Genomic DNA, 25,992 nt, shown 5'->3' with positions numbered 1-25,992 from the left:
TAACAGTAATCACAAATTTTGTTATTCTCATTACCTCTATACCAAGTCATCTTACCACTTATAATGAAATTCTATCAATGGCAGTTAAGACACTAGTGACACCTGCTGGACTTTTAACAAACAATGGACCTTTAATTAAGTGATAACTTTCACGCAACAAGAAAGCTAGAAAAAGGCTTAAGTTTGAAGTAGATATACTGAAACTTCGAACTGTTTTAACTTAATTAATCAAACCACGAATATATTACTCAATAAATACAAAACATCAGTTCTCACTTTTTAATTTACATTTTCTTCAATTATAAAATAAATTTGGAAGTTCCAACAAAAACAGGAGAAAACTGAGGATGGGTTTTATAAACTCAAAAGCCTTGTTATTCTTTCTTAACTACAAACTGAAGTGACATTGTTTTCATTTGAATACAGGTTTTATAAAACAAAGGGCAGAGCTCAAAAGTAACACTCTTTTTACTTGAATATAGGTTTTATAAACCAACAGGTAGAACTCAAAAGCCTTGTTATTCTTTCTTGACTACAAACTAAAGTGACAATGTTTTTATTTGAATATAAGTTTTATAAACCAGAAGGTAGAACTCAAAAGCCTTGTTATTCTTTCTGTAATAACAACTAAAGTGACACTGTTTTTACTTGATTAAAATATCAGGTTGGTAGACTAGACTCAATAAGTACAGACTTTAAAATTCCTATGGCTACATAATGCTGTGTAGAGCGCAAAAAGAAGAATGAAAGTGACGCAATAGAAAACTTCTTGTACAGATAAAAGTGCAACGTATCACATCTATGTTATCAGTTAACAAGTCTATAACATAGGAATAGATTGCACCTATGATCGTGGTTAATGAATCTACAAAATAATTTAGCTATGCGCTAAAATTATGAAACAAATAGAAAAAACGTTTAGCTGGAAAGCGCAATCTTTGTTTGGAAGTTTGGTTCGTTACGGTTTCAATTTTTATTTAAAAAATGTTGTTTTGAACCTGAGAGATGGAATTGTGTTTGTTTTAGATTTCGCGTAAAACTACACGAGGGCTATCTGCGCTAACCGTTCCTAACTTAGCAATGTAACACTAGAGGGAAGTCAGCTTGTCCTCACCACCCACTGCCAACTTTTGGGTTACTCTTTTACTAACGAATAGTGTGATTAACCGAAACACTATAACCACCTAGCAGTGCCGAGTCCAACAGACGGAATTAGAGACAATGTAAAACATAAATATTTATAAGATAATATAACATAAAAAGAAATGCGGATTTTAAACTGAGAAACAGCTTTCAAGTATTCACACCCAATATCCTCCTTCCGTTTGATGGTTTGATCAGAAAATATTTAAACTTACCAAGATGGCTTTAGAAGATTCACATTTAATAAACTCTAAATTAGGATTTATCTTAATTCATGGTTTAAGGAATGTAAAACTAAGCTTCTGACGTCATCACTTATATTACATCGTCGTTCGGGTACTTTATCTCTTGGTTTCATAACGCGCCATTCGTTGATCGGAACCCCAACGTTTTGTATTCAGACCTCTATAACTTTTGTACTTCAACAAAAATTTGCTTTAGAAATGGCAGAAAACAGAGCCCGTAAATCTGGATTTGCTGCAGAAGCTTTCAACAAAGTGAGTATTATAGATTTATTCCATTAAATTATCAGTTTTTTACAAGTCCGTTATGTAGCTTTCTCAAACAAGCTAACACTAACAAATGTAATAACACAAACGTTTACAAACAGGCAAGTCCTGGTTTTTGTGATAACACCGTGCTATGGACCGAGGCATTGTAATTATTAAAATCACAACTTTTCTGTATCGTAAAAGTTACTGTTATTGTATTTTTGAATTCATTATTCATTTCTCTAGGTTCTTCACAAAACGTTAAACTAACTTTAAGTTGTCATCAACTCGCTGGAAAGTAAGAAATTCTGCGAAAGTGAACTTATATTTTATAATAAAACGAAAAAGAAACCTATATAATATTAATATGTCTTTTACTTGACTGATTTAACGAAATTGACGTTTATTTTCCAGATACGTATTACTTTTTTTAATTTTAATGTTTAAACTCTACAGATTGAATAACTAAATATTTTATTTATGGTGAATGTTACTCATAAGTTCAGTCTACATCATGTATATTGTATGTATTTTGTATGTCCCAACACTCCTTCACAGAAACTTCTTCTACATCAGATATTTGTCTGTACTGATTTCTCTCCCAGTATTTCTTAAAATTTTTAAATAAAGAGAGGGGGATCTTTGAGAGAAGTTTTCACATATCGTTTATCTGAGAGATCTCTGTCAGTCATCGTCCGTTATCTTCAATGGTTGTTTGTTCTGATCCGCTAGATTATAAAAACTTTTGTTCACAGTTGCTTAAAATGTGAACAGAAGTTTTTGGAAGAACGAAAAATTAGAAAAGAAATGTAAGTGAAGCAAAAACATCACTTAAAGTTCTGTCATTGACAGAACTGTAACAAATGTAGGTGCTAATAGCAGATTGCATCTATCTTATCATTTGACAAGTTTATAACACAGCAACAGATAAGACCTGCATTACTAGATGAGTCTTGAAACAAAGCAAAAGGTAACACTTCTGATTATGGTTAACTAGTCTACAACAGAACAACAGGTCATACCCATGATTGTGGTTAACTAACCTACAACAGAACAACAGGTCATACCTATGATTATGGTTAACTAGTCTACGACAGAGCAACTGGTCATACCCATAATTGTGGTTAACTAACCTACAACAGAGCAATAGGTCATACCCATGATTGTGGTTAACTAATCTACAACAGAACAACAGAACTCACGTATGACTGTAGGTTACGAATCAATAAATATAGAAATCAACTTTTGAGAAGGTTAATGTATAAAATGTTGGTGTTACTTATTGTAAGTAAACCATGTTGATTGTTCCAACCAAAAGTAATCCATGTTGATTGTTTTAACCAAATATAAACGATGTTGAATGTTCCGAAACGAAAGTCAGGAATACCTTTCAGACTCAAGCAATGTGTTGTTGTTTTTTGTGGTTGGGTATCTTTTGGATATTGTTTTATAATACCTTCTAATAATTGTAATGTTTTGGTTATTGTTTTGTAAAACCTTCTAATAATTGTAATGTTTTAGTTATTGTTTTATAAAACCTTCTAATAATTGTAATGTTTTGGTTATTGTTGTATAAAACCTTCTAATAATTGTAATGTTTTGGTTATTGTTTTATAAAACCTTCTAATAATTGTAATGTTTTGGTTATTGTTTTATAAAACCTTCTAATAATTGTAATGTTTTAGTTATTGTTTTGTAAAACCTTCTAATAATTGTTATGTTTCGATTGTTGTTTTTCTTTGGTTTTATTTCACTCTTCACCCTTTAATATTTTTCACACAATCTTTTAATTTTTCTTCAAGTTTCTTTTCAACTTTCAAATGTTGTTATTTTAAAACTATTATTCATTCTTGTATCCAATATTTCAAACATCCAGACTTTCCAGATTCTCAGCCGCTCTAGTTGAGATTTTTTGTTGTTTTAATGCAAAGCTAAACAATCGGCAAACTGGATATTTGTAAGTCTAAATTTATCGCTGACCCGCCAGGGGTCTCTGCGTGAAATATTGTTTTAATTATTTTGCAAAAGAAAGTCTCATAGTTATCTGTACAAATATAAGATATTGAGTTGACGTTTTTTCTTTACAATAGTCTTTGGTAAATATTTAATATACATTACATTTATGTGAGAAAACATCTTTTTCGTTGTATGGACTTTGTGGTTTCAAATCACGATAATATTTCACTAACAAGTCTTTAAATTTAACATTAAAGTAATCTGATGTAAATAGTGCCGTGAAACAAAAGTGACCAGATTTACAAAAATAATTACAAAATTATAGCGATTTATAATGTTTCAAAACTTGCTCACCAGCGATATGTCCGCGGACTTACAACGCAATAACCCAGGTTTTAATACTCTTACAACGCAATAACCCAGGTTTTAATACTCACGGCGTGCAGAGCACAGATAGCTCATTGTTTAGTATAACTATATACACTGTTTAATGTCAGATGCAACAGGTCGATTAGTTTGGTTTGCTTTGAATTTCGCGCAAAGCTACACGAGGGCTCTCAGCGCCCAGCAGGTCGATATGTCAACGTGTAGTTAGTTGTCAGAAGTCAGGTGTGTTTTTTTGTAACAACCATAGGATGTTTTCTTTCATTTCAGACCGAACACAAATAGTCCATTATGTTGCTTTCTTCTTCACTTCAAATAAATGCTTCATGACCACGTGCAGGTTGTCCTCAGATAATGTAAATAATGAAATCCAGGTCATTTTGATTTACTGAAAACATTGCTACACAACACATACATCAGGCAATCGATTCAAATGTAAAGTTTTGTGGTAAGAGGATAAAGGGGAAGGAACAGCCGCGAAACAATATTTCTACTGAGAAACCTTGACTGTTGGTTTTAATAATATGTTCCTTCATTAGGTTTTTGTCATATATACGAAATAAACATTTCCAAATATTAAGTGTAAGTGTTTCTGTGTGTATATTTATTACACAACGTCTTCAGTGACAACGATGAGGTCGTACAAAATTTTGCTATAAAATAAATTTTCATTTAAAGGAAAGATTTTTCTGGCTCTTTATACGAAATCAAACATAAGAAGCACATGAGAGTTGAGGTTCACCTGCTTTGCCCCTCACACCCAGTGACACGGGCCCAGGATAACCAGATGGTCAAGACACTCGACTCGTAATCCGAGGATCTCGGGATCCAATCACAGTCACACCAAACATTCTCGCCCCTTCAACAGTGTGGGCGTTATAATGTTACGGTCATTCCCACTATTCGTTGGTAAAAGAGTAGCCCAAAAGTTGGCGATAGGTGGTGATGACTAGCTGCCTTCCCTCTAGTCTTACACTGCTAAATTATGGACGGCTGGAACAGATAGCCCTCGTGTAGCTTTGCGCGAAATTCAAAACCAAACCAAACCCAATGACACAGCGGTGTGTCTGTGAATTTACACCACTAGAAAGCGAGTTTCGATAGTTCTGGTGGGCAAAGCACAGATAACCCTAAGTTTAGTTTTGTGCTTAATGGCAAACTGAGGTTCACCTGTAAGGTCTAACGCAGCGCCACCTGTAGAAAATTTTTGTCCATTTACATGCAAAGACAAAACTTTACTTCACGTTCGTAAATGGGTTTCAGTGTCAGTGCATTAGATATTCAGCCAAGAAGAAAGAAAAACATATATATATATATATATATTGGAGTCCTTTTTGGACAATGGGTAAACTTGTCTACTATTTTCCAAAGTACAACAACAAACAAGAGTAAAACAGGGTGAATAAATTCACAATCCTAATGTGGTTTTGGTTTTGTTTTTATCCTTCATCGTCACTTCTTGAAAGTGTGCTTCTGAATATTTTCATCTACACTCTCGACCTAAGATAATTAAATTAATTCGGCTTCTTTACACGTTCTCAAGCTAATTCACGCGACCAGTTCTGCCATCACTTCTTTAAACTGCAAGTTCCCGTAACTCTTACATAAGAACTCAATGTGTCGCATACCAATCAGACACTTGAATAATGTCGACATTTTACACGATTGTGAGGAAGTTCATCCCTATATATTTTAAACTTTACGACTGTATTAAAACAGTCTTTGGTCTATTGATAAGATATGTCGTGTTTGTTATCACGTTAACATTGAAATTTACATTGTGATAACTGCTATGAAACACGAGGTTAGGTAGCAACAAAACCTATAAACAGTCATAGTTATAGAAAAACTACTTTCTGCATCAGACCCTTGATAGGTGAAACCTGGCATGACGTAAAAACTCTGCTACAGTTTTGTCTACTAAAGTAATTTTGCCTCATAATGCCTGATAAATCGCTTATGTGACACACTTCAACATAGTATAATCTACTTTTACATAGATATCTGAGTAAGATAAGTTGCTGATTAGCGTACAGTGGAGTTTGAACTCTATACAGAGTAATGTTAAACACAGTATGTCAACATGTAAAAACATACCGATCAGAGTTCATGTCGATGTATCAAACTAGTTGTCACGGTTCAGGTTTAGTGTAATTATATACACTCTGTTATGTCAGGACCAAGAGGTCGATATGTGAAACTATAGTTGTCACAGTTCATGTTTAGTATAACTATATACACTCTGTGATGTCAGGACCAAGAGGTCGATATGTGAAACTATAGTTGTCACAGTTCATGTTTAGTATAACTATATACACTCTATGATGTCAGGACCAAGAGGTCGACATGTGAAACTATAGTTGTCACAGTACGGGTTCAGTATAACTATATATACTCTGTAATGTCAGGACCAAGATCTCGATATGTGAAACTACAGTTGTCACAGTTCAGGTTTAGTATAACTATATACACTCTGTGATGTCAGGTCCAACAGGTCGATATCTGAAACTATAGTTGTCACAGTACATGTTTAGTATAACTATATACACTCTGTGATGTCAGGTCCTACAGGTCGATATATGAAACTATAGTTGTCACAGTTCATGTTTAGTATAACGATATACACTCTGTAATGTCAGGACCAAGAGGTCGATATGTGAAATTATAGTTGTCACAGTTCATGTTTAGTATAACTATATACACTCTATGATGTCAGGGCCAAGAGGTCGATATGTGAAATTATAGTTGTCACAGTTCATGTTTAGTATAACTATATACACTCTATGATGTCAGGACCAAGAGGTCGACATGTGAAACTATAGTTGTCACAGTTCATGTTTAGTATAACTATATACACTCTATGATGTCAGGACCAAGAGGTCGACATGTGAAACTATAGTTGTCACAGTACAGGTTCAGTATAACTATATATACTCTGTAATGTCAGGACCAAGATCTCGATATGTAAAACTATAGTTGTCATAGTTCATGTTTAGTATAACTATATACACTCTGTAATGTCAGGTCCAACAGGTCGATATGTGAAACTATAGTTGTCACAGTTCAGGTTTAGTATAACAATATATACTCTGTAATGTCAGGACCAAGAGGTCGACATATCAAACTACAGTTGTCACAGTTCAAGTTTAGTATAACTATATACACTCTGTGATGTCAAGTCCAACAGGTCGATATGTGATACTATAGTTGTCACAGTTCAGGTTTGGTATAACTATATACACTCTGTCATATCAGTTTCAACCCGTCGATATGTGAAACTATGGTTGTCACAGTTCTTGTTTAATATAACTATATACACTGTCATGTCAGGTCCAACAGGTCCACATGTGAAACTATAGTTGTCACAGTTCCTGTTTAGTATAACTATATACTCTCTGTGATGTCAGGTCCAACAGGTCGATATGTGAAACTATAGTTGTCACAGTTAATGTTTAGTATAACTATATACACTGTGATGTCAGGTCCTACAGGTCGACATGTGAAACTATAGTTGTCACAGATCATGTTTAGTATAACTATATATACTCTGTGATGTCAGGTCCAATAGGTCGATATGTGAAACTATAGTTCTCACAGTTCAGGTTTAGTATAACTATATACACTCTGTGATGTCTTATCCAACAGGTCGACATGTGAAGCTACAGTTGTCACAGTTCAAGTTTCGTATAACTATATACACTCTGAAATGTCAATTCCATCAGGTCGATATGTGAAACTATCTTTGTCACAGTTCAGGTTTGGTATAACTACATACATTCTGTGATGTGAGGTCGAACAGGTCGATATGTGAAACTATAGTTTTCACAGTTCAGGTTTAGTATAACTATATTCACTCTGTATTATCAGGTCCAACAGGTCGATATGTGAAGCTATAGTTGTCACAGTTCAGCTATAGTATAACTATATTCACTCTGTAATGTTAGGTCCAACAGGACGATATGTGAAACTATAGTTGTCACAGTTTACGTTTGGTATAACTATATACACTCTGTAATGTCAGGTCCAACATGTCGATATGTGAAACTATAGTTGTCACAATTCGTATTGAGTACAACTATATAACTCTGTAATATCAGGTCCAACAGGTCGATATGTTAAAATATAGTTGTCACAGTTCAGGTTTAGTATAACTATATACACTCTGTAATGTTAGGTCCAACAGGTCGATATGTGAAACTATAGTTGTCACAGTTCATATTTACTAGAACTATATACACTCTATAATGTCATGTCCTACAGGTCTACATGTGACACTATAGTTGTCACAGTTCCTGTTTAATATAACTATATACACTCTGTGATGTCAGGTCCAACAGATGGACATGTGAAACTACAGTTGTCACAGTTCATGTTGAGTATAACTATATACACTCTGTGATGTCAGGTCCAACAGGTTGACATGTGAAACTATAGTTGTCACAGTTCGTGTTTAGTATAACTATATACAATCTGTGATGTCAGGACCAAGAGGTCGATATGTGAAACTATAGTTGTCACAGTTCATGTTTAGTATAACTATATACACTCTATGATGTCAGGACCAAGAGGTCGATATGTGAAACTATAGTTGTCACAGTTCATGTTGAGTATAACTATATACATTCTGTGATGTCAGGTCCTACAGGTCGATATGTGAAACTATAGTTGTCACAGTTCAGGTTTAGTATAACTATATACACTCTTTGATGTCAAGACCTACAGGTCGATATGTGAAGCTATAGTTGTCACAGTTCATGTTTAGTATAACTATATACACTCTGTAATGTCAGGACCAAGAGGTCGAGATGTGAAACTATTGTTGTCACAGTTCATTTTTAGTATAACTATATACACTCTGTGATGTCAGGTCCTACAGGTCGACATGTGAAACTATAGTTGTCACAGTTCAGGTTTACTATAACTATATACACTCTTTGATGTCAAGTCCTACAGGTCGACATGTGAAACTATAGTTGTCACAGTACATATTTAGTATAACTATATACACTGTGATTTCAGGACCAAGAGGTCGATATGTGAAACTATAGTTGTCACAGTACAGGTTCAGTATAACTATATACACTCTGTAATGTCAGGACCAAGAGGTCGATATGTGATATTATAGTTGTCACAGTTCATGTTTAGTATAACTATATACACTCTGTGATTTCAGAACCAATAGGTCGACATGTGAAACTACAGTTGTCACAGTTCAGGTTTAGTATAACTATATTCACTCCATAATGTCAGGCTCAACCCGTCGATATGTGAAGCTATGGTTATCACAGTTCCTGTTTAATATAACTATATACACTCTGTGATGTCAGGTCCAACAGGTCGATATGTGAAATTATAGTTGTCACAGTTCATGTTTAGTATAACTATATACACTCTGTGATTTCAGGACCAAGAGGTCGATATGTGAAACTACAGTTGTCACAGTTCAGGTTTAGTATAACTATATACACTCTGTAATGTCAGGTCCAACAGGTCGATATGTGAAACTACAGTTGTCACAGTTCAGGTTTAGTATAACTATATACACTCTGCAATGTCAGGACCAAGAGGTCGATATGTGAAATTATAGTTGTCACAGTTCATGTTTAGTATAACTATATACACTCTGTGATTTCAGGACCAATAGGTCGATATGTGAAACTACAGTTGTCACAGTTCAGGTTTAGTATAACTGTATACACTCTGTGATGTCACGTCCAACAGGTCGACATATGAAACTACAGTTGTCACAGTTCAAGTTTAATATAACTATATACACTATGATGTCAGGTCCAACAGGTCGACATGTGAAACTATAGTTGTCACAGTTCCTGTTTAGTATAACTGTATACACTCTGTAATGTCAGGTCCAACAGGTCGACATATGAAACTATAATTCTCACACTTCAGGTTTAGAATAACTATATACACTGTGATGTCAGGTCCTACAGGTCGACATATGAAACTATAGTTGTCACAGTACATATTTAGTATAACTATATACACTCTTTGATGTCAAGACCTACAGGTCGATATGTGAAACTACAGTTGTCACAGTTCAGGTTTAGTATAACTATATACACTCTGTAGTGTCAGGTCCAATAGGTCGACATGTGAAACTATAGCTGTCACAGTTCATGTTTAGTATAACTATATACACTCTGTTATGTCAGGTCCAACATGTCGATATGTGAAACTACAGTTGTCACAGTTCAGGTTTGTTGTGAGAATTCAAGTTTTTCTTGAATTTCAAAACGAAAATTTTACCAAAAAGTATGAAACAAATAACTGAGTAATTATCTAGAGATTACATCTGAAAGATAAATTTTTTGCAAACTGATTTCCACCAGGAATACAATTTTTTTCAGAAATCTATCCGTACTTTCTAGGAAATATATATATTCTCTTACTGTCTTGTATGGGTACTTATGTATTGATGTTTATATTTCCAGGAGTGTCAGGTTTCGTTAACCTCTTTCTTGAAATGTTGGTCTTGCAACTTTCAAGTGTATATATTGTACACGATGCCAGAGTAGCCCGCACTTACTCAGGCCCCTATCAGAGCAATGTCCATGCACAATCTGCACATAACACTTGGTTCAAATAAATCATTTCTCTTATAGTTCCATAGATTATTTGAACTTTCATTAGTTAGGTATTAACTATAGAACCTTTACATAAAAACTCTTTCAATGTTTAGTAATTAACCCCTAAATATATATATGTGTGTGTGTGTGTGTGTGTTGTTAGTAACCGTGTTTAAATTGTGACGTCAGACCCGTAGCCATGGGAGAGGTGTTGGAAACCAAACATTTTCCAAAATTGCTATTGACCTTTTGACCTGTACCAAGAAAATAATAAATAAATAAATACTGGGTGATCGAAATGTAATAAATGAATAATATTACGAAAATAATAATAAATAAATACTGTTATGTATGTTAACGTATTTCTATTTCAAATAACTGGAATTTTCAATTTGAATTTATAAGTAAATGAAATGTCAATATGTGTCAGCTTTATGATATTTGTCAACTAGATTGATAGACACGTTTTTCTAACACAAATGTATTTTAATATACAAAAAACACAAAATACATTTCAAAGTAACGGTTATTACTAATATTTTTTATATACAAGAGTTTTATACACTAAGAGACAGCATTGAGTCTTATATCTGGTCTAGGACCGAATTTTTTATCGACGTTCACGGAGAGGAAATTAATTATTTCTTGATACACCTGGACACGGCATGGCCATGTGGTTAAGGCACTCGGCTTCTAATCCGAGGGTCGCGGGTTTGAATCCCCGTCAATCAAACATGCTCGCCCTTTCACCCGTGAGCGCGTTATAATGTGACGGTCAATCCCACTATTCATTGGTAAAAGAGTAGCCCAAGAGTTGGCGCTGGGTAGTAATGACTAACTGCCATCCCTCCAGCCTTACACTGCTAAATTAGGAACGACTAGCGCAGATAACCCTCGTGTAGCTTTGCTCGAAATTCAAAGACAAACAAGCACACATGATACACCTGTACGCTTCTTTTGGTGGCTAGTTAGCTTGAAGCACCCGTAAGTTTTCACCGGCGACAATATCTAATGTCCTTGTAGAAATATTAACGTCCGAAATTATTTCTCTGAAGTTAAGTGGCTTGTAATGTTCGAAATCTGCAAACGTTTCTGGTCAAATTCTGTAGTTTTCCGATTAATTATGTATTTTTCACAGTTATAGCTTTCAAGGCCTGTAGCGAAATGACTGTGTAGTTGACTACCACTACTACTAATAATAATGATAATAATTGTCTCTCGGTGCGTTGGTTTGATATACCAACCACCCGAGATTCTCGAACTTTCGACACTGTTCTTAAACGCACTAGTCTTTTTGTAAAACAGTTGTTGTTGATTCTTACTCTCAAGAATCTTTTACAAATTTAGAAACCAGGCGGAAATTACGCAGTACACATCCAACAACAGACGTCACATGCATTAAAAGACAATACTGAAACAAACCTAGGTATTACAATAAAGGTATAAGGGTAAATCTGTAACAATACTAAATGTTCTAAGTATAATCAGTAATAATATCAACAAAATGATAATGAATTATAGGTGTTCGAAACATAATAATATTGTGTGTTTTAGTCTTAGCCTAAAAATCTAATTTGTAAATAACGTAAAACGCGTGTATAACCTTTCGGTGGCTATGCGGTAAGTTTGAGGGCTTATAATACTAAAGAATAAGTTTCGATACCTGCAATGGGCCTATCACATATAATCAATTATGTAGGTTTCTTGTTTAATAACAAGTTAAACTTGATATTAATTAAAACTCATGGAATTTATATTTAGTTCACACATCGTAACAGTTGTTGTTTATTAAACCACTATTAATCCGTCTGTCTTATGCCTGTCAGCCTGAAGTGTCTTATTATTAGCCGAAAGACCTCGTCGGCACTAGATAATGCGAATGTATCGTGCTTAGCCTATGCATCTTTACTTTCACTCATATGTTCTTAGAAAAAGAAAGAAAACAACTAAGCTTTTGGTTTATATTAATATACAACTTACTTATACTGGTATAAAATCAATACCTTTTAAAACCATTGTTAAGGAATCCATAGTCCTGAAACTAAGCCTTAGTTATTAGAGTAACAAGATATTCTGCAATTCAATTAATAAGATTGGCCTCACAAATGAAATTACCTTTTCTATGGATTTTCGAAATGAAAATTTTTACAGTGGGACAGACATGGAACAGTTTCTCATAACGATTTTGTTTGTTTGTTTTGAATTTCTCGCAAAGCTACTCGGGGGCTATCTGCGCTAGCCGTCCTTAATTTAGTAGTGTAAGACTAGAGGGAAGACAGCTAGTCATCACCACCCCCGTCAACTCTTGGGCTACTCTTTTACCAACGAAAAGTGCGATTGACCGTCATATTATAACGCCCCTACAGCTGAAAGAGCGAGTATGTTTGGTGTGACTGGGATTCGAACCCGCAACCTTCGGATTACGAGTAGAGTGCCTTGACCACCTGGCCATGCCGGGCCTCTCATAACAAACCTGTTAATAGCGAGTTAGTTGTATCGAATAAACTGGCCTGTCACTTTTTTGTAACTTTGGAATAATGTTTAATAAATTTATGTTTATCCAATTATATTTGAAAATTCCTGTTTCTTTAATTCTTTATAGGACTTGTTTTCAATTTCTCTTCAAAGTCCAAGGAAGATGACTTCTGGGAATATTGTATTGTATTCATTACTGTAGTAATATACTCTACAAGTTTGTATGTAGTTACATCAAGTAATACATCATTAGCTTAATATATTTTGTCTCTTCATCAAAACTAGTAAGCTGTGTGGACTACCAGTCAGTCAAATACTCAAATTGTGTATGTATGTGAATATATATAATTATATATACCAAAATCAGCACAGTATAACTGAAATCCAAAAACACATCGCCGTTACGATTCATAACTGTTGTCCTTAAGTCATGATAGACAATGTCTGGGGTTAAGCACCCAAATGTGTTGGGATATTCCATCTATCAGGCAAAATCCGAACACTGATGAAAAACGTGCCAGCAACTAAAGAGAATCGGTTAAGGATTAGGAGTTGAGTGCTAGAACCTACAAGGTCTCAACTCCAACTGTCCTTCGCCATCTGCAGCCAGTTTGAGGAAGATAGTTACCCTTGATACCTTGAAATAACTTTAAGATAGAATTACATCAATCCCATACAAATTTCGTTAAAAATTATAAACAATTCTACAAAGTAAAACACCCAGCCTCCACCCTTTCAACTGATGTTATAAATAATATAATATTCTTAGATTAGAACTAAGCCACCCTTAACTTCTACACAACTCGCAGCCTCCAACTTTTTAAATGATGTTGACCAAGATAAGAGACTTACCGTGCAAGCATTCCCCGGGTGAGCTAAGACAAGCCCAGCTACCTGAGGCACATCAACAATTAGTATACCGCACAGCTTGGTATTTATTGATTTATATATATAATTATGGCGTGACTGGTAGAGTTGATAATTGTTTCTCAGTTAGGTAAAACAAGTCGTCCAGAATTTAAAACACAAAAAATTATAAGCTTAAACCAGTTTATTGCAACCTCAACCACAGATTCATATTATCCAATACAAAATGTTCTCAAATTAAGAAGTAAAAAAGTCTAGTATCTCAACTAAACGTTATAATTCCACGGTCAATCCCACTATTCGTGTTTAAAAGATTAAGCCCAAGAGTTGGTGGTGAGTGGTGAGGACTTCATTACTGAATTAGGGACAACTAGTGTAAAAAGTTCCAGTGTAGCTTTGAGCGAAGTTCAAAACAAACCGAACTTAACTAGAAAAGCCCTAGTGTAGCTTTGCGCGAAGTTCAAAACAAACCGAATTTAACTAGATATGAGACTAGTCCATAGTCTGGAGAGAATCTTAAGTTGTTTAAACCATTTTTAAGTATTAAAATAACTTAAACTATAGAAAATACAACTTTGTGTCATTTGCCGCACCATAGTCTTTTCGTAAGAAGATAAAAGAGATATTTACTTTTATTGCTTAATTTTATTTTGCACGTGATATATTTAGAAGAGTTATTGGAGTAAGCTGTTAGATTAAAAAAACAGGAAGATGTGAATTCAAATGGAGAAACATTCCCTGCCTTTTAGAAGTTTCAGAACAGAGCAATTTTGGTCATAAAAATACTGTACTGCATGGCTTTGTCTTATATTTACGCAGAAGACGAGACATCAGATGGCGTCAGTAAATTCTTGAAAAACTGTATAGATACACATACAATGAAAATGCCCAAAATATAACTATAATAATTGAATTTACAACAAATGAAAATTCCCACACCTTTGAAAAAAGAAACAGGGGGGGTTATAACATAAGAAATACATGTAAGGTCACATTAGGTAACAAAACCCTCACCATAACCAGTTTCACAGGTCTGTGGTGAGGAACAATGGTCGGTTATAATAAAAAATATATATGTAAGGTCACATTAGGTAACAAATCTCTAGTTTAGCCCAAAACTACACTAGGACTACCTGTAGTAGCCATTCCTAATTTAGAAATGGTAGACTAGAGAGAAGGCAGCTAGTCAACTCCAATCGCCACCAACTCTTTGGGTACTCTACCAAAATAGTGGGATTGACTGTCACCTTGTAGCGCCCCTATGTCTGAAAAGGGATATATGCTCAATCATGTGATTCGAATCCATGAATTGCAATTTCCAAATCCAGTGTTCTAAACAGCGTAAAAAAAAAGTATATGAGTGTATCTATATCTAAAACACAGCGAGTTTCAAAACTTCAATAATTCTTAGTTGAGTACAAACTTTTAACTCCTTCAAACAAGACACTGTTTGTTTGTTTTTTTGCTGTAAATGGTTAATTAGACGTTGTTTGTTTTAAGCATAAGTTATTCACCTTTATCTTTAGTTATAGGAAAAGAGTAAAAGGTTTTTAAACGTATTACATGAATCACAAAAAAGCTTTCTACATGACAACTAGTTTATTGTATAAAGATTCTCATTGGTGTATCCTATTAGCAGTAATTGATTCAGTAAAATGAATGATAAGTACATTACTTTCTATACATATGACTCCTTCTCTAAGGTAAAAGCCAAGTATGATCCTCAGCTTGCATCCCAACTGTTGAACTGGATCAAAGACCTCACAGGTGAAGACATCGATACAGATGGAAACAGCAAGAACTTCTACGATACGCTGTGTGACGGAATAATCCTGTGCAAGTAGGTTGTCTTCTTATGTTCCGGTTCATTCACAGATGAAGGACTTCAAATCACTCCTTAACGCAAAATATTTTAACCTCCGAGTTCATAATGTTACAGAATTTGTTTGTTTTTAAGTAAAACCTACTCAGTGGACTATATGTGCTGTGCCCACCACGCGTATCAAAACTCGGGTTTTAGAGTTATAAGTTCTCAGATTCATCATTTAGCCACTTGGAGACCGTATTATGATATTACGATCTAAAGTGTAATGTTATTGCTTTAGACTTTTGTCAAACATCTAAACATAATATTCGGAAAGAGTGTGGTCTAACCTCCATTAGCCATATAGTGTCAGAGATAGAATTGGAGGTATTTTCTATGTAATCTAAAAATAGTAATAATACTATATCACTGTATGTAAGAACCAGTGTTTCAACAACGTATTTTATGCTATGTTGCTTAGCAACAAAAGTATGACTTCATATTGTTATTGTTTGATTTTGTTTTTAAATTTTGCGCAAAGCTACACGTGGGCTATCTGCGCTAGCCGTCCCTAATTTAGCAGTGTAAGACTAGAGGGAAGGCAGCTAGTCATCACCATCCATCGCCAACTCTTGGGCTACTCTTTTACCAACGAATAGTGGAATTGACCGTAACATTATAACGCTCACACTGCTGAAAGGGCGAGAATGTTTGGTGTGTCAGAGATTCGCATCCACGATCCTGAGATTACGAGTCGAGTGTCTTAACCACCTGGCCATGCCGGGCCTCATATTGTTATTAGTCTGTGTTCTGAAAGACCAAAACTGAATAAATATATTTATATATATATATTGATTTCTTAATTTAGTATCTCCGTTTATTAAATTCGTTTTTTAACTTTGATAATATAAGAGAAAAGTAGTTTAAGTCAGAAATTATTTATGTTTAAGATTGAACTGATGTTTTTTTCTTTCCTGACAAACTTTGTGCACGTGGGGATATAGACTAGGTGATTCCAATTAAATCTTCACTTTAGGCTTAATTGAAAAGAAAAAAACAGAAGGAAGTAGTGTGTTGAACTCACTTTTCGTGATAGAGTTAATTAAAAAATTGTTATTTATGTTTTTGTATTTCTATGACCACTTCTAAGACATTTTTTTTATTTTGAATTATAGGCAAAAGCAGAATGAAAATGACCAATAATTTCAATGAAATTGTGTTATTTCAATAAGGAGATATATTTTGGGTTTGTTTTTAAACAAACTATACTAAATACAATGCATTGTTGGCAAAAATGTATAATATTCAATCCTTTGCTTAAAATCAAACGCAATGCCATTTCTCCTTATTTAAATAACACATGAAATGAAGAAAAAAACGGTTGTAAACGGCTCGCTAGATAATCATATCGTGTTAACACTGTTTCAAAGTATTCGGTTGACTGCATTGGTTATTTTACGAGGAAGCATGAAACAGACTGAACTTTAAATATAGGTGCTACAGACTAATATTAATAACTCTGGCTTTAATAAAAAACATACAGATGTTGTGGTCATCAGAGTAATAATACTTATAGGTGATGTGTTACCCACTATTTCTGAGACTTTGAAATGGATATTGAAACAACTTACTAAACTAATCACTGTTAATGTTCCTTGGGTAAAAAAACGAAAAGTGCGCAACAGTTTGTTTTTAATATGCGTGGATTCAGATAAAAAATTCAGTCAAGTCAGATACATAACACTATGTAACAAAATTTTTACTTTTTCCTGTTCCTGGGCAGAAAGTGTTATTTCCCAATTGTTTATGGTTAAAGTAAATGGAAAAGACCTATTTTTCTCTTCAAACTTTGCTTTTGTGACCTAGGAGCGTCAGACTATGTCTGAGAGCTGATACATGAAAGTTATTTACATTTCAGTCGTAAATCTCGAAAATTACTAACTTCTAAACATCTTTGTTCATTTTTATATAAGTTTAGTATAAATACATGTAAATCTTGATTCATATGTTGTTTTATTCAGACCTTATGTAAATGAAAATGTGCAAATTTGCCCGTTTTTACATAGAAAATAGGTTAATTTCTAAACTTAATTATCCAGGTCACTAAAGCAAAGTTTGAAGGGAATAATGGCCATTTTCTGTACTTTTACAACACAGGCAATTAAGAAACAACACGCACTATCCAGGAAAACAATTTGTGTTACATGGTGTTATTTAGCAACTGGACAAGCCAATCTTTAATAATATATATACCTTAACTTGGAAAACATTTCTGCAGAATTCAGAAAGAAAGTCTGAGTTGGATGTATTATACATCCTTACTTAAATAACTATATTTTCTTACTTTTCAAAACGAAGTCGTTATTGTCCTGAGAACATTGAGTTGCAAACTAGGTGTGTCATGTAATTATCACAAAATCGTATATCTTATCGCAAATAAAATAGAAAGACATCTTATAATCCTATATAATTTAGTATATGAATAGATTTCTGACACTGGTATGCAGCAGTAAAAAGTGAGATATGAAACATTCGTCTTTGCCAAGAACTCTGTACCAAAATATCATGAAACACTTCATGATTTATCTAACTCTATAGGAAAAGATCAACACGTAATTCAAACACTTGGACTCTAGGCTTCCTCGCCACCAAAGTTCCCTGTTTCAAGCTTCACGAAATTGTTGTCCCTCATCACGCTAATGTAACTTTGTTAAATCCTTGTATCTGGGTCAGAATGTTACCAATATTTATTAAATGCTTTATTCAAAGTCAAAGTCAATGGTATTATAAATAGTTCACTTGGCAAGGTGGTTAGGACGCTCATCTCGCAAGCTAAGAGTTGGGGATTCGAATCCCCGTCATAACAAACATACTCGTCCTTTCAGCTATGGTGGTGCTATAATGTGAAGGTCAATCCTACTATTCGTTTGTAAAAGAATTTATAAAGAGTTGATGGTGTGTGGTGATGAATAGCTACCTTCCCTCTAGTCTTACACTGCTAAATTGGTGACAGCTAACGTAGATAGCCCTGCTGTAACTTTGTGCGAAATTCAAAAACAAACAAGTAATACGCTTACTTATAAACAATCTTAAATTATTTACTTGAATAAGGCTTGATATTGTAAGTTAATAAAATAATTCAGATTGAGATTCACTTTTGCATGTTAATGAGGTTCGAGATGTGGTATGATGAACATTCAAGATAAAGTTTGTTTCTGTAGGTTAATTAACGTTCTTCAACCGGGTACTATCCCAGAAAAGAAGATAAACAACAGCAAGATGGCGTTTAAGAAAATGGAGAACATTAACCACTTCTTAGATAGCGCCCAAAACTGGGCGTCCCTTCTCAGGAGATATTTCAGACTGTGGACTTATGGGAACAGCAGAATTTGACATCTGTTTGCACTTGCCTACAATCCTTAGCACGCAAGGTAAGAAAACCATCACACAAAAAACACCTGACCACGTATGATCTCCTGTTGACGCACAGTGTGTTTGATTTTTGTTTGGTGTTGTTTCGAATGTTCCCGTGAAACATTACGAGGTTTATCTGCGCTATCATATACCAGTTATGAACCGACAAACTAAAGGAGGTAAGACAACTAGTCAACAGTAATGAACCGACAAACTAAAGGAAGTAAGGCAGCCAGTCGACAGTTATGAACCGACAAACTAAAGGAGGTAAGGCAGCCAGTCGACAGTTATGAACCGAGAAACTAAAGGAGGTAAGGCAGCCAGTCGACAGTTATGAACCGACAAACTAACGGAGGTAAGGCAGCCAGTCGACAGTTATGAACCGACAAACTAAAGGAGGTAAGGCAGCCAGTCAACACTTATTAACCGACAAACTAAAAGAGGTAAAGCAGCCAGTCGACAGTTATGAACCGACAAATTAAAGGAAGTAAGACAACTAGTCAACAGTTATGAACTGACAAACTAAAGGAGATAAGGCAGCCAGTCGATAGTTATGAACCGAGAAACTAAAGGAGGTAAGGCAGCCAGTCCACAGTTATGAACCGAGAAACTAAAGGAGGTAAGACAGCCAGTCAACAGTTATGAACCGAGAAACTAAAGGAGGTAAGGCAGCTAGTCGACAGTTATGAACCGATAAACTAAAGGAGGTAAGGCAGCCAGTCCACAGTTATGAACCGACAAACTAAAGGAAGTAAGGCAGCCAGTCGATAGTTATGAACCGATAAACTAAAGGAGGTAAGGCAGCCAGTCCACAGTTATGAACCGACAAACTAAAGGAGGTAAGGCAGCCAGTCGACAGTTATGAACCGAAAAACTAAAGGAGGTAAGGCAGCCAGTCAACAGTTATGAACTGACAAGCTAAAGGAGTTAAGGCAGCCAGTCGACAGTTATGAACCGAAAAATTAAAGGAGGTAAGACAGCCAGTCAACAGTTATGAACCGACAAATTAAAGGAAGTAAGACAACTAGTCAACAGTTATGAACCGACAAACTAAAGGAGGTAAGGCAGCCAGTCGGCAGTTATGAACCGAGAAACTAAAGGAGGTAAGACAGCCAGTCAACAGTTATGAACCGACAAACTAAAGGAGGTAAGTCAACAGCACCACAGCGGAGACTGATATTTCAAGAAGATCGTTATTTTGTTGGGTCTGTTTCCAGGAACACGGTTTAAACTAAACGAACTGTCTCAGTGATGACGAGAAACCCACTTGTTGAGAAAATTTATATGCAAAAACGGCTCGTGAACCTGACGATGACCGAAGAAGGTCGAAACGTTGTTCGCTTTTCTATGTAAAAGTGTTTTCTCAGCCCAAACGAGCCGTTTTTGCATATAAATAAACGAACTGTCTCATCCAAAAAACATACTAACGAAAAGTAACTGGCCAGTCACCCTATACACTCCCCCACCACACCTGGACCAGTCCTTTTGACCCCAAACACTTTCGCTAACCTTCCATCATCGAATAGTTGGACTAAAATTTAAAAAAAATGAATTGTTGCAGTAAAACAACGATTTTCGGATTCACATCTCGGTACCCTAACCAGTAGTACACACCCGGCTCTAACCATGTAGCTTCATAACTTATAAGGTAATATACCTTGTGATTTCTTCTTGTTTAACATATGAGGGCATGCAACGTATAGTTTTCTAAAGTTTAATATATAAGGTAAAGTATGTGTGACTCTAGTGTTGACAAGTGAGTAATTTTAACTACAGAGATCAGAACAAGGTACGTATTTATAGATAATGTAAAAATCAGTGTCACTCTTTTTTTACGTTTCTACTTAAAGAGCACTATTGTTTTACTTAGACACCCTTTCTGTTAACGACACTTTCAGCCGTAATCCCAATAATATATCTTAGGAGGTTTAGGTTAGTACTAAATACACATCAGAGTGAAAAACAATATAATAAAACTATAAATATAAAATGAACATAATATTATGACAAAATGTAATTCTACATATTAAATAATACAATTAATAGTGTTAATTAAAACAATATGGAAAAATAATATTATGGATCTTAGTTACGATTAATGCCGTGTGTCTGTGTCTCTTCAAGTACGAGTAGCCCCCTACTGTTTACATTATAGTGAACATCACAGCCTGGCAGCACCGAGCAAGCACGTAAAGTAATAGAAAACAATTATCAGAACCCCACCCCATCCCCCTGTTGTCTTACCCTGATTGCGACAGGCATTTTCAAGTCAGGTTCGAACTAATCAGACACCTCCGATTATATGAGGATGGTCCTCTTTCATCACGAAGGAGAAACCATATAGTCATATGGTGATAAGGGAACGTTTAATGGCAATACCAAATTACAGATGGCGCTGCTGTAGCCTAAGTATATAGTAGAGTATTAGATATACTCTATATCCAAATCGTTACGTTCGGTAACGATTTAATACGTGGATTAATTTGTTTATATTCAAGCACTTGACCCTTCCTATTAACGTACAGCGTAAGTAGTGCACGGGGTTTAGCATCACGTAACGTTCCTGAAATCTACACGAAATGTCTTGTGGCACTTGAAACCAAAACCCACTGTCAAACCAAAGGACACAAGAAGTCACGTTTATTAGTTTGATTATAATAGGTTCCTATGTAAAACAAGGGTTTAGCTTACTTTTGATTTCAATGCTATACTCTAGTTGTATTTTGTTTATAATTTAGAAAGACGTATAAGAAATTGTGAATTATTTTTTCATGTAACCATATGTATATAAAGAAATACAGAATTACTACCTTGTCACCCAGATCCACCATGTTAAAAGTCAATGACGTCACTCACGTATTTTCATTTATTTTTCACAGATGAAGCATAACATTCTAAGTTAAATTATTTTGTTTTTGTTGTATCTTTTTCTAGATTTTTCATGTGGAATGAACGCGCTGGTTTTGTTTATCATCAAGTCACGTGTTTTTTTTTAAAGATATTTTCCAATCTTTCAGGCAAGCAAGTTTGGCCACAAATCGCTCGGGCCTAAAGAAGCAGAAACCAATGTTCGAAGTTTCAGTGCAGAACAGCTGAGAGCGGGTGCTGGTATTATCAGTTTACAGTATGGGTCAAATAAAGGCGCCAATGCTAGCGGTGTTAACTTTGGTAACACGCGACACATGTAGCATGTTAACCTCGCGGTTCCCTGAGTTATTACCATTATAATTACTAATTATACAATTAACATTACATCGAAACGTGAATAAAAATAGTAATTCTAGAGTAAAATTTGTTTTATTTTTATGTTTTAACTTAAAACTAAGCAAACGATTTATTGTTCAGTATTTTGATTTATTGTTCAGTATTTTGATTTATTGTTCAGTATTTTGATTTATTGTTCAGTATTTTGATTTATTGTTCAGTATTTTGATTTATTGTTCAGTATTTTGATTTATTGTTCAGTATTTTGATTTATTGTTCAGTATTTTGTCATCAAAATTCGTCTTTCCCTTTACTAACAATCTTTTCTTTCATGGATTGTCTCAACCATAAATTATAAAACAGTTTGGTTTCCGTAACACCGAGGTGAGATAGTAGTTGAGAAACTAATGTCATATTACTGCCGTGTTAACAGTTATAAACGAAATGCAAGTAGAAGACAGATTGTGGTAGGTTTTTCAATACCTATTAACTTATTTCACACTCTTCCTAATCGGATGTAATCAGACATCAGATCTTGTAATTCTGTAACATTCGAACTATCCCTAACTTCGTTTTCATGAATATAACAACTCCATCTACAAATAATGTTCACACAATCGTCCTACAAGGAAAGAAACAGTGTTCACATTAACACAGAAAGGTTTTAAGTTAGTACACGAAGACAGTGTTTAAAATATAATACATGAATTTAACACTTTCAGTCAGAGGTTCTCAAACGGTTCAGGCTCGTATACCACTTTTTTCCGTTTTTTTTTTTTTTTTAATTTATTACAACCCTAGGCCTAATTTTAAGAAGTAAAAACCCGGTAACAAATATTCACATTTTTATCACTTGTCCATTAATGAGAAATATGTGTTTGTTATCTGGTACGATTGAAGATAATTTAATACAATTTTTGTAAATCTTAAGGGAAGAAACTACTGGCGATTTTATACAAGTAAAGGGCGAGTCTGTAAGTAAAAGTAATCTATATAAAGCTCAGATAGGGTTTGTTAGAAATTTTATGTTGTGTCTCATACCACTGACATTACCTCCACATTCGTGTATCACAGTTTGAAACGATAATGATAATACGCAATCTGTTGCGCTAAATCGTAAAGTTTGGTTTTGAATTTCGCGCATAGCTAAACGAGGGCTGTGTGCGTTAAATCACAAATTGATTGTCTTAAGCTAATTAGCAGCGTTTATAAACTAACACACAAATAAAACGTTTAAGGCTAATACATAGTGCTTTAAGCTAATGCACAAAGAGTGTTTGTTTTGTATTTTTTACATTAATATACAGTTTATTCAGAATCTGTTACAGAATTCCAATCCATTCTTTGGTTTTCCAGTATTTTTGATGTTGACAAAAATCGTAGTTTTGTCGTCAAATTAGTTGGGTTGAATAGCTTTTTAAAAACCTGATACTATAGGAAATTTCGAAGTATATTTTTAAGTTTGTTTATGATATCAAGGAAGCGGATATACAATATGAAATAACTTATTTCATATTTTATTACAAAAAAAAATTAAATGGTAGACGAGCCCCCCCCCCACAAACCCCAAAAATTAATTGTACTTTCTTGTCCTCAAAGTTTGTTTTTGGTTGTTTTTGTTCAATTTGTCCTTTATTGGTGTTATTTATAAAGAAGCTGTGTTTGCTTACTAAATTTGTTTGTTTGTTTAGAATTTCGCACAAAGCTACTCGAGGGCTATCTGTGCTAGCCGTCCCTAATTTAGCAGTGTAAGACTAGAGGGAAGGCAGCTTGTCATCACCACCCACCGCCAACTCTTGGGCTACTCTTTTACCAACGAATAGTGGGATTGACCGTCACATTATACACCCCCATGGCTAGGAGGGCGAGCATGTTTAGCACGACACGGGCGCGAACCCGCGACCCTCGGATTACGAGTCGCATGCCTTACGCGCTTGGTCATACTTACTAAATCTGTATACCTAAGTTTTACTTATTTTTGCCAGAATTCAGTGATAAATCATTCATTTAATAAACCATTCAAAAACCTAGACTGCTTCCTTTTATGAATCGTAATTACCATTTCTACAGATGGTTCTTTCTGTGGGTGATAACTGCTGAACTCTTATTCTGTGTGGCCCGGCATGGCCAAGCGCGTTAAGGCGTGCGACTTGTAATCCGAGGGTCGCGGTTTCACATCCCCGTCGCGCCAAACATGCTCGCCATTTCAGCCGTGGGGGCGTAACAATGTGACGGTCAATCCCACTACTCGTTGGTAAAAGAGTAGCCCAAGAGTTCGCGGTAGGTGGTGAAGACTAGCTGGCTTCCCTCTAGTCTTACACTGCTAAATTAGAGACCACTAGCGCAGATAGCTCTCGTGTAACTTTGCGCGAAATTCAAGAACAAACAAACCAAACCAGTTTTTGCACCCGTTCTCTCTGTCACGTGGACTTGTTTGATTTGTTAGGAATTTCGCGCATAGCTACACGAGGACTATGTGAGCTAACCTTACCTCATTTAGCAACAAAATACTAAAGGTCAGACAGCTAGTCAACTGCCAACTTTGAAACATTCATTTACCAAATAACAGTAGAACTGACCACTATATTAAAACGCCTCCAAGGCTAAAAGGAAAAGTGTGCTTGGTAACGGGGTATTCGAATCCACGACCCACATATTGCGAGTCGAATGCCCTAATCACTGTGCCATGCCAGGACAAATAGTACTAAACTATATACATAAATAATAAATGTCTTTAAGAGATTGCTGGAGACCTTATCTCCTAAAGTTGACAAACAACCCACGTGATAGTTAAGTACTTAATGCAAACAATGTGATACACATACATAACCAAGCCCCTCTCCCTTGCAGAATATTTTATCTCATATTGAAACTTCAAGTTCAGATTTTTGTTTTCTTTTGTATTAAAAACATTATTTAATTTCTAGAAAGAAAAACAAATTACAATCTCCTACTTTGAATGGTGATTGAAGGTCGTATCTCAGAACAACTGGTATGGGTATTAACACTTTTATTGATAAGGAGAGAACAACGGTTTGACCTTCCTAGGTCATCTTTAGGTTAAGAAAGGGAGAGTTTGAATGTGACCGTTGACGGACACATGTCTTAGGAACGAAATTATTTGAGAGTATTTGAAGGTCGCCTACTGCACCAGTCAAATGTCACTTCGTAAAGCAACTGGGTCATTCTTAAAATTGACTATAGTGTTTCAGCCTTTACTAATAATGAAAAAAAGATTCCACAACTCATATCGAGAAACCCAGCAGGAGTTAATAACTGGTTCTAGCTATTTTTAGTTTTGTTGAAATAATAAAAAAAAACACAATGAATACGAAAACTGGTTACAATTCTGTCTATGTATGATAATTCCAATGGTTAAGAATGGACATTGTATATATTGTAGTAAAGCAATGAAATGTAGCATGTAAAATTATTATGACAATATTTTAGGATAAGGGTCTCATATGAATGTCCCCCTGGTGGACAGGAAGTACACAATTATGTCACACATTTTCTTACTTCTGTTTCTGGGGGTTTTTCAGACAAGCTTGACACTATCTTACACTTCAGAATCAAGAGTATAGAGGTCCTAAATGCAATATTCCTAACCCTCAATTGAATATTTGTGCTTTTATAAACATGTTTGTAACCAGAATACAAGCCTGGTGCA

The 25,992-nt window shown here is 35.0% G+C and overlaps 1 pseudogene across 1 annotated transcript; it reads left to right on the top strand.

Moving 5' to 3' along the window:
• Nucleotides 1-1,483: 1,483 nt before the first annotated feature.
• On the top strand, nucleotides 1,484-22,409 carry LOC143251203 (myophilin-like; annotated as a pseudogene). The gene is made up of 4 exons (XR_013028535.1): nucleotides 1,484-1,640; nucleotides 15,604-15,740; nucleotides 18,926-19,135; nucleotides 22,136-22,409. The product of XR_013028535.1 is annotated as a myophilin-like (transcript).
• The last annotated feature ends 3,583 nt before the right edge of the window (nucleotides 22,410-25,992 follow it).

Source organism: Tachypleus tridentatus, chromosome 5 (genome assembly GCF_004210375.1).
Source record: "Tachypleus tridentatus isolate NWPU-2018 chromosome 5, ASM421037v1, whole genome shotgun sequence".
NCBI classification, from domain to species: domain Eukaryota; kingdom Metazoa; phylum Arthropoda; class Merostomata; order Xiphosura; family Limulidae; genus Tachypleus; species Tachypleus tridentatus.
This window is presented reverse-complemented; position numbering and strand designations above follow the sequence as displayed.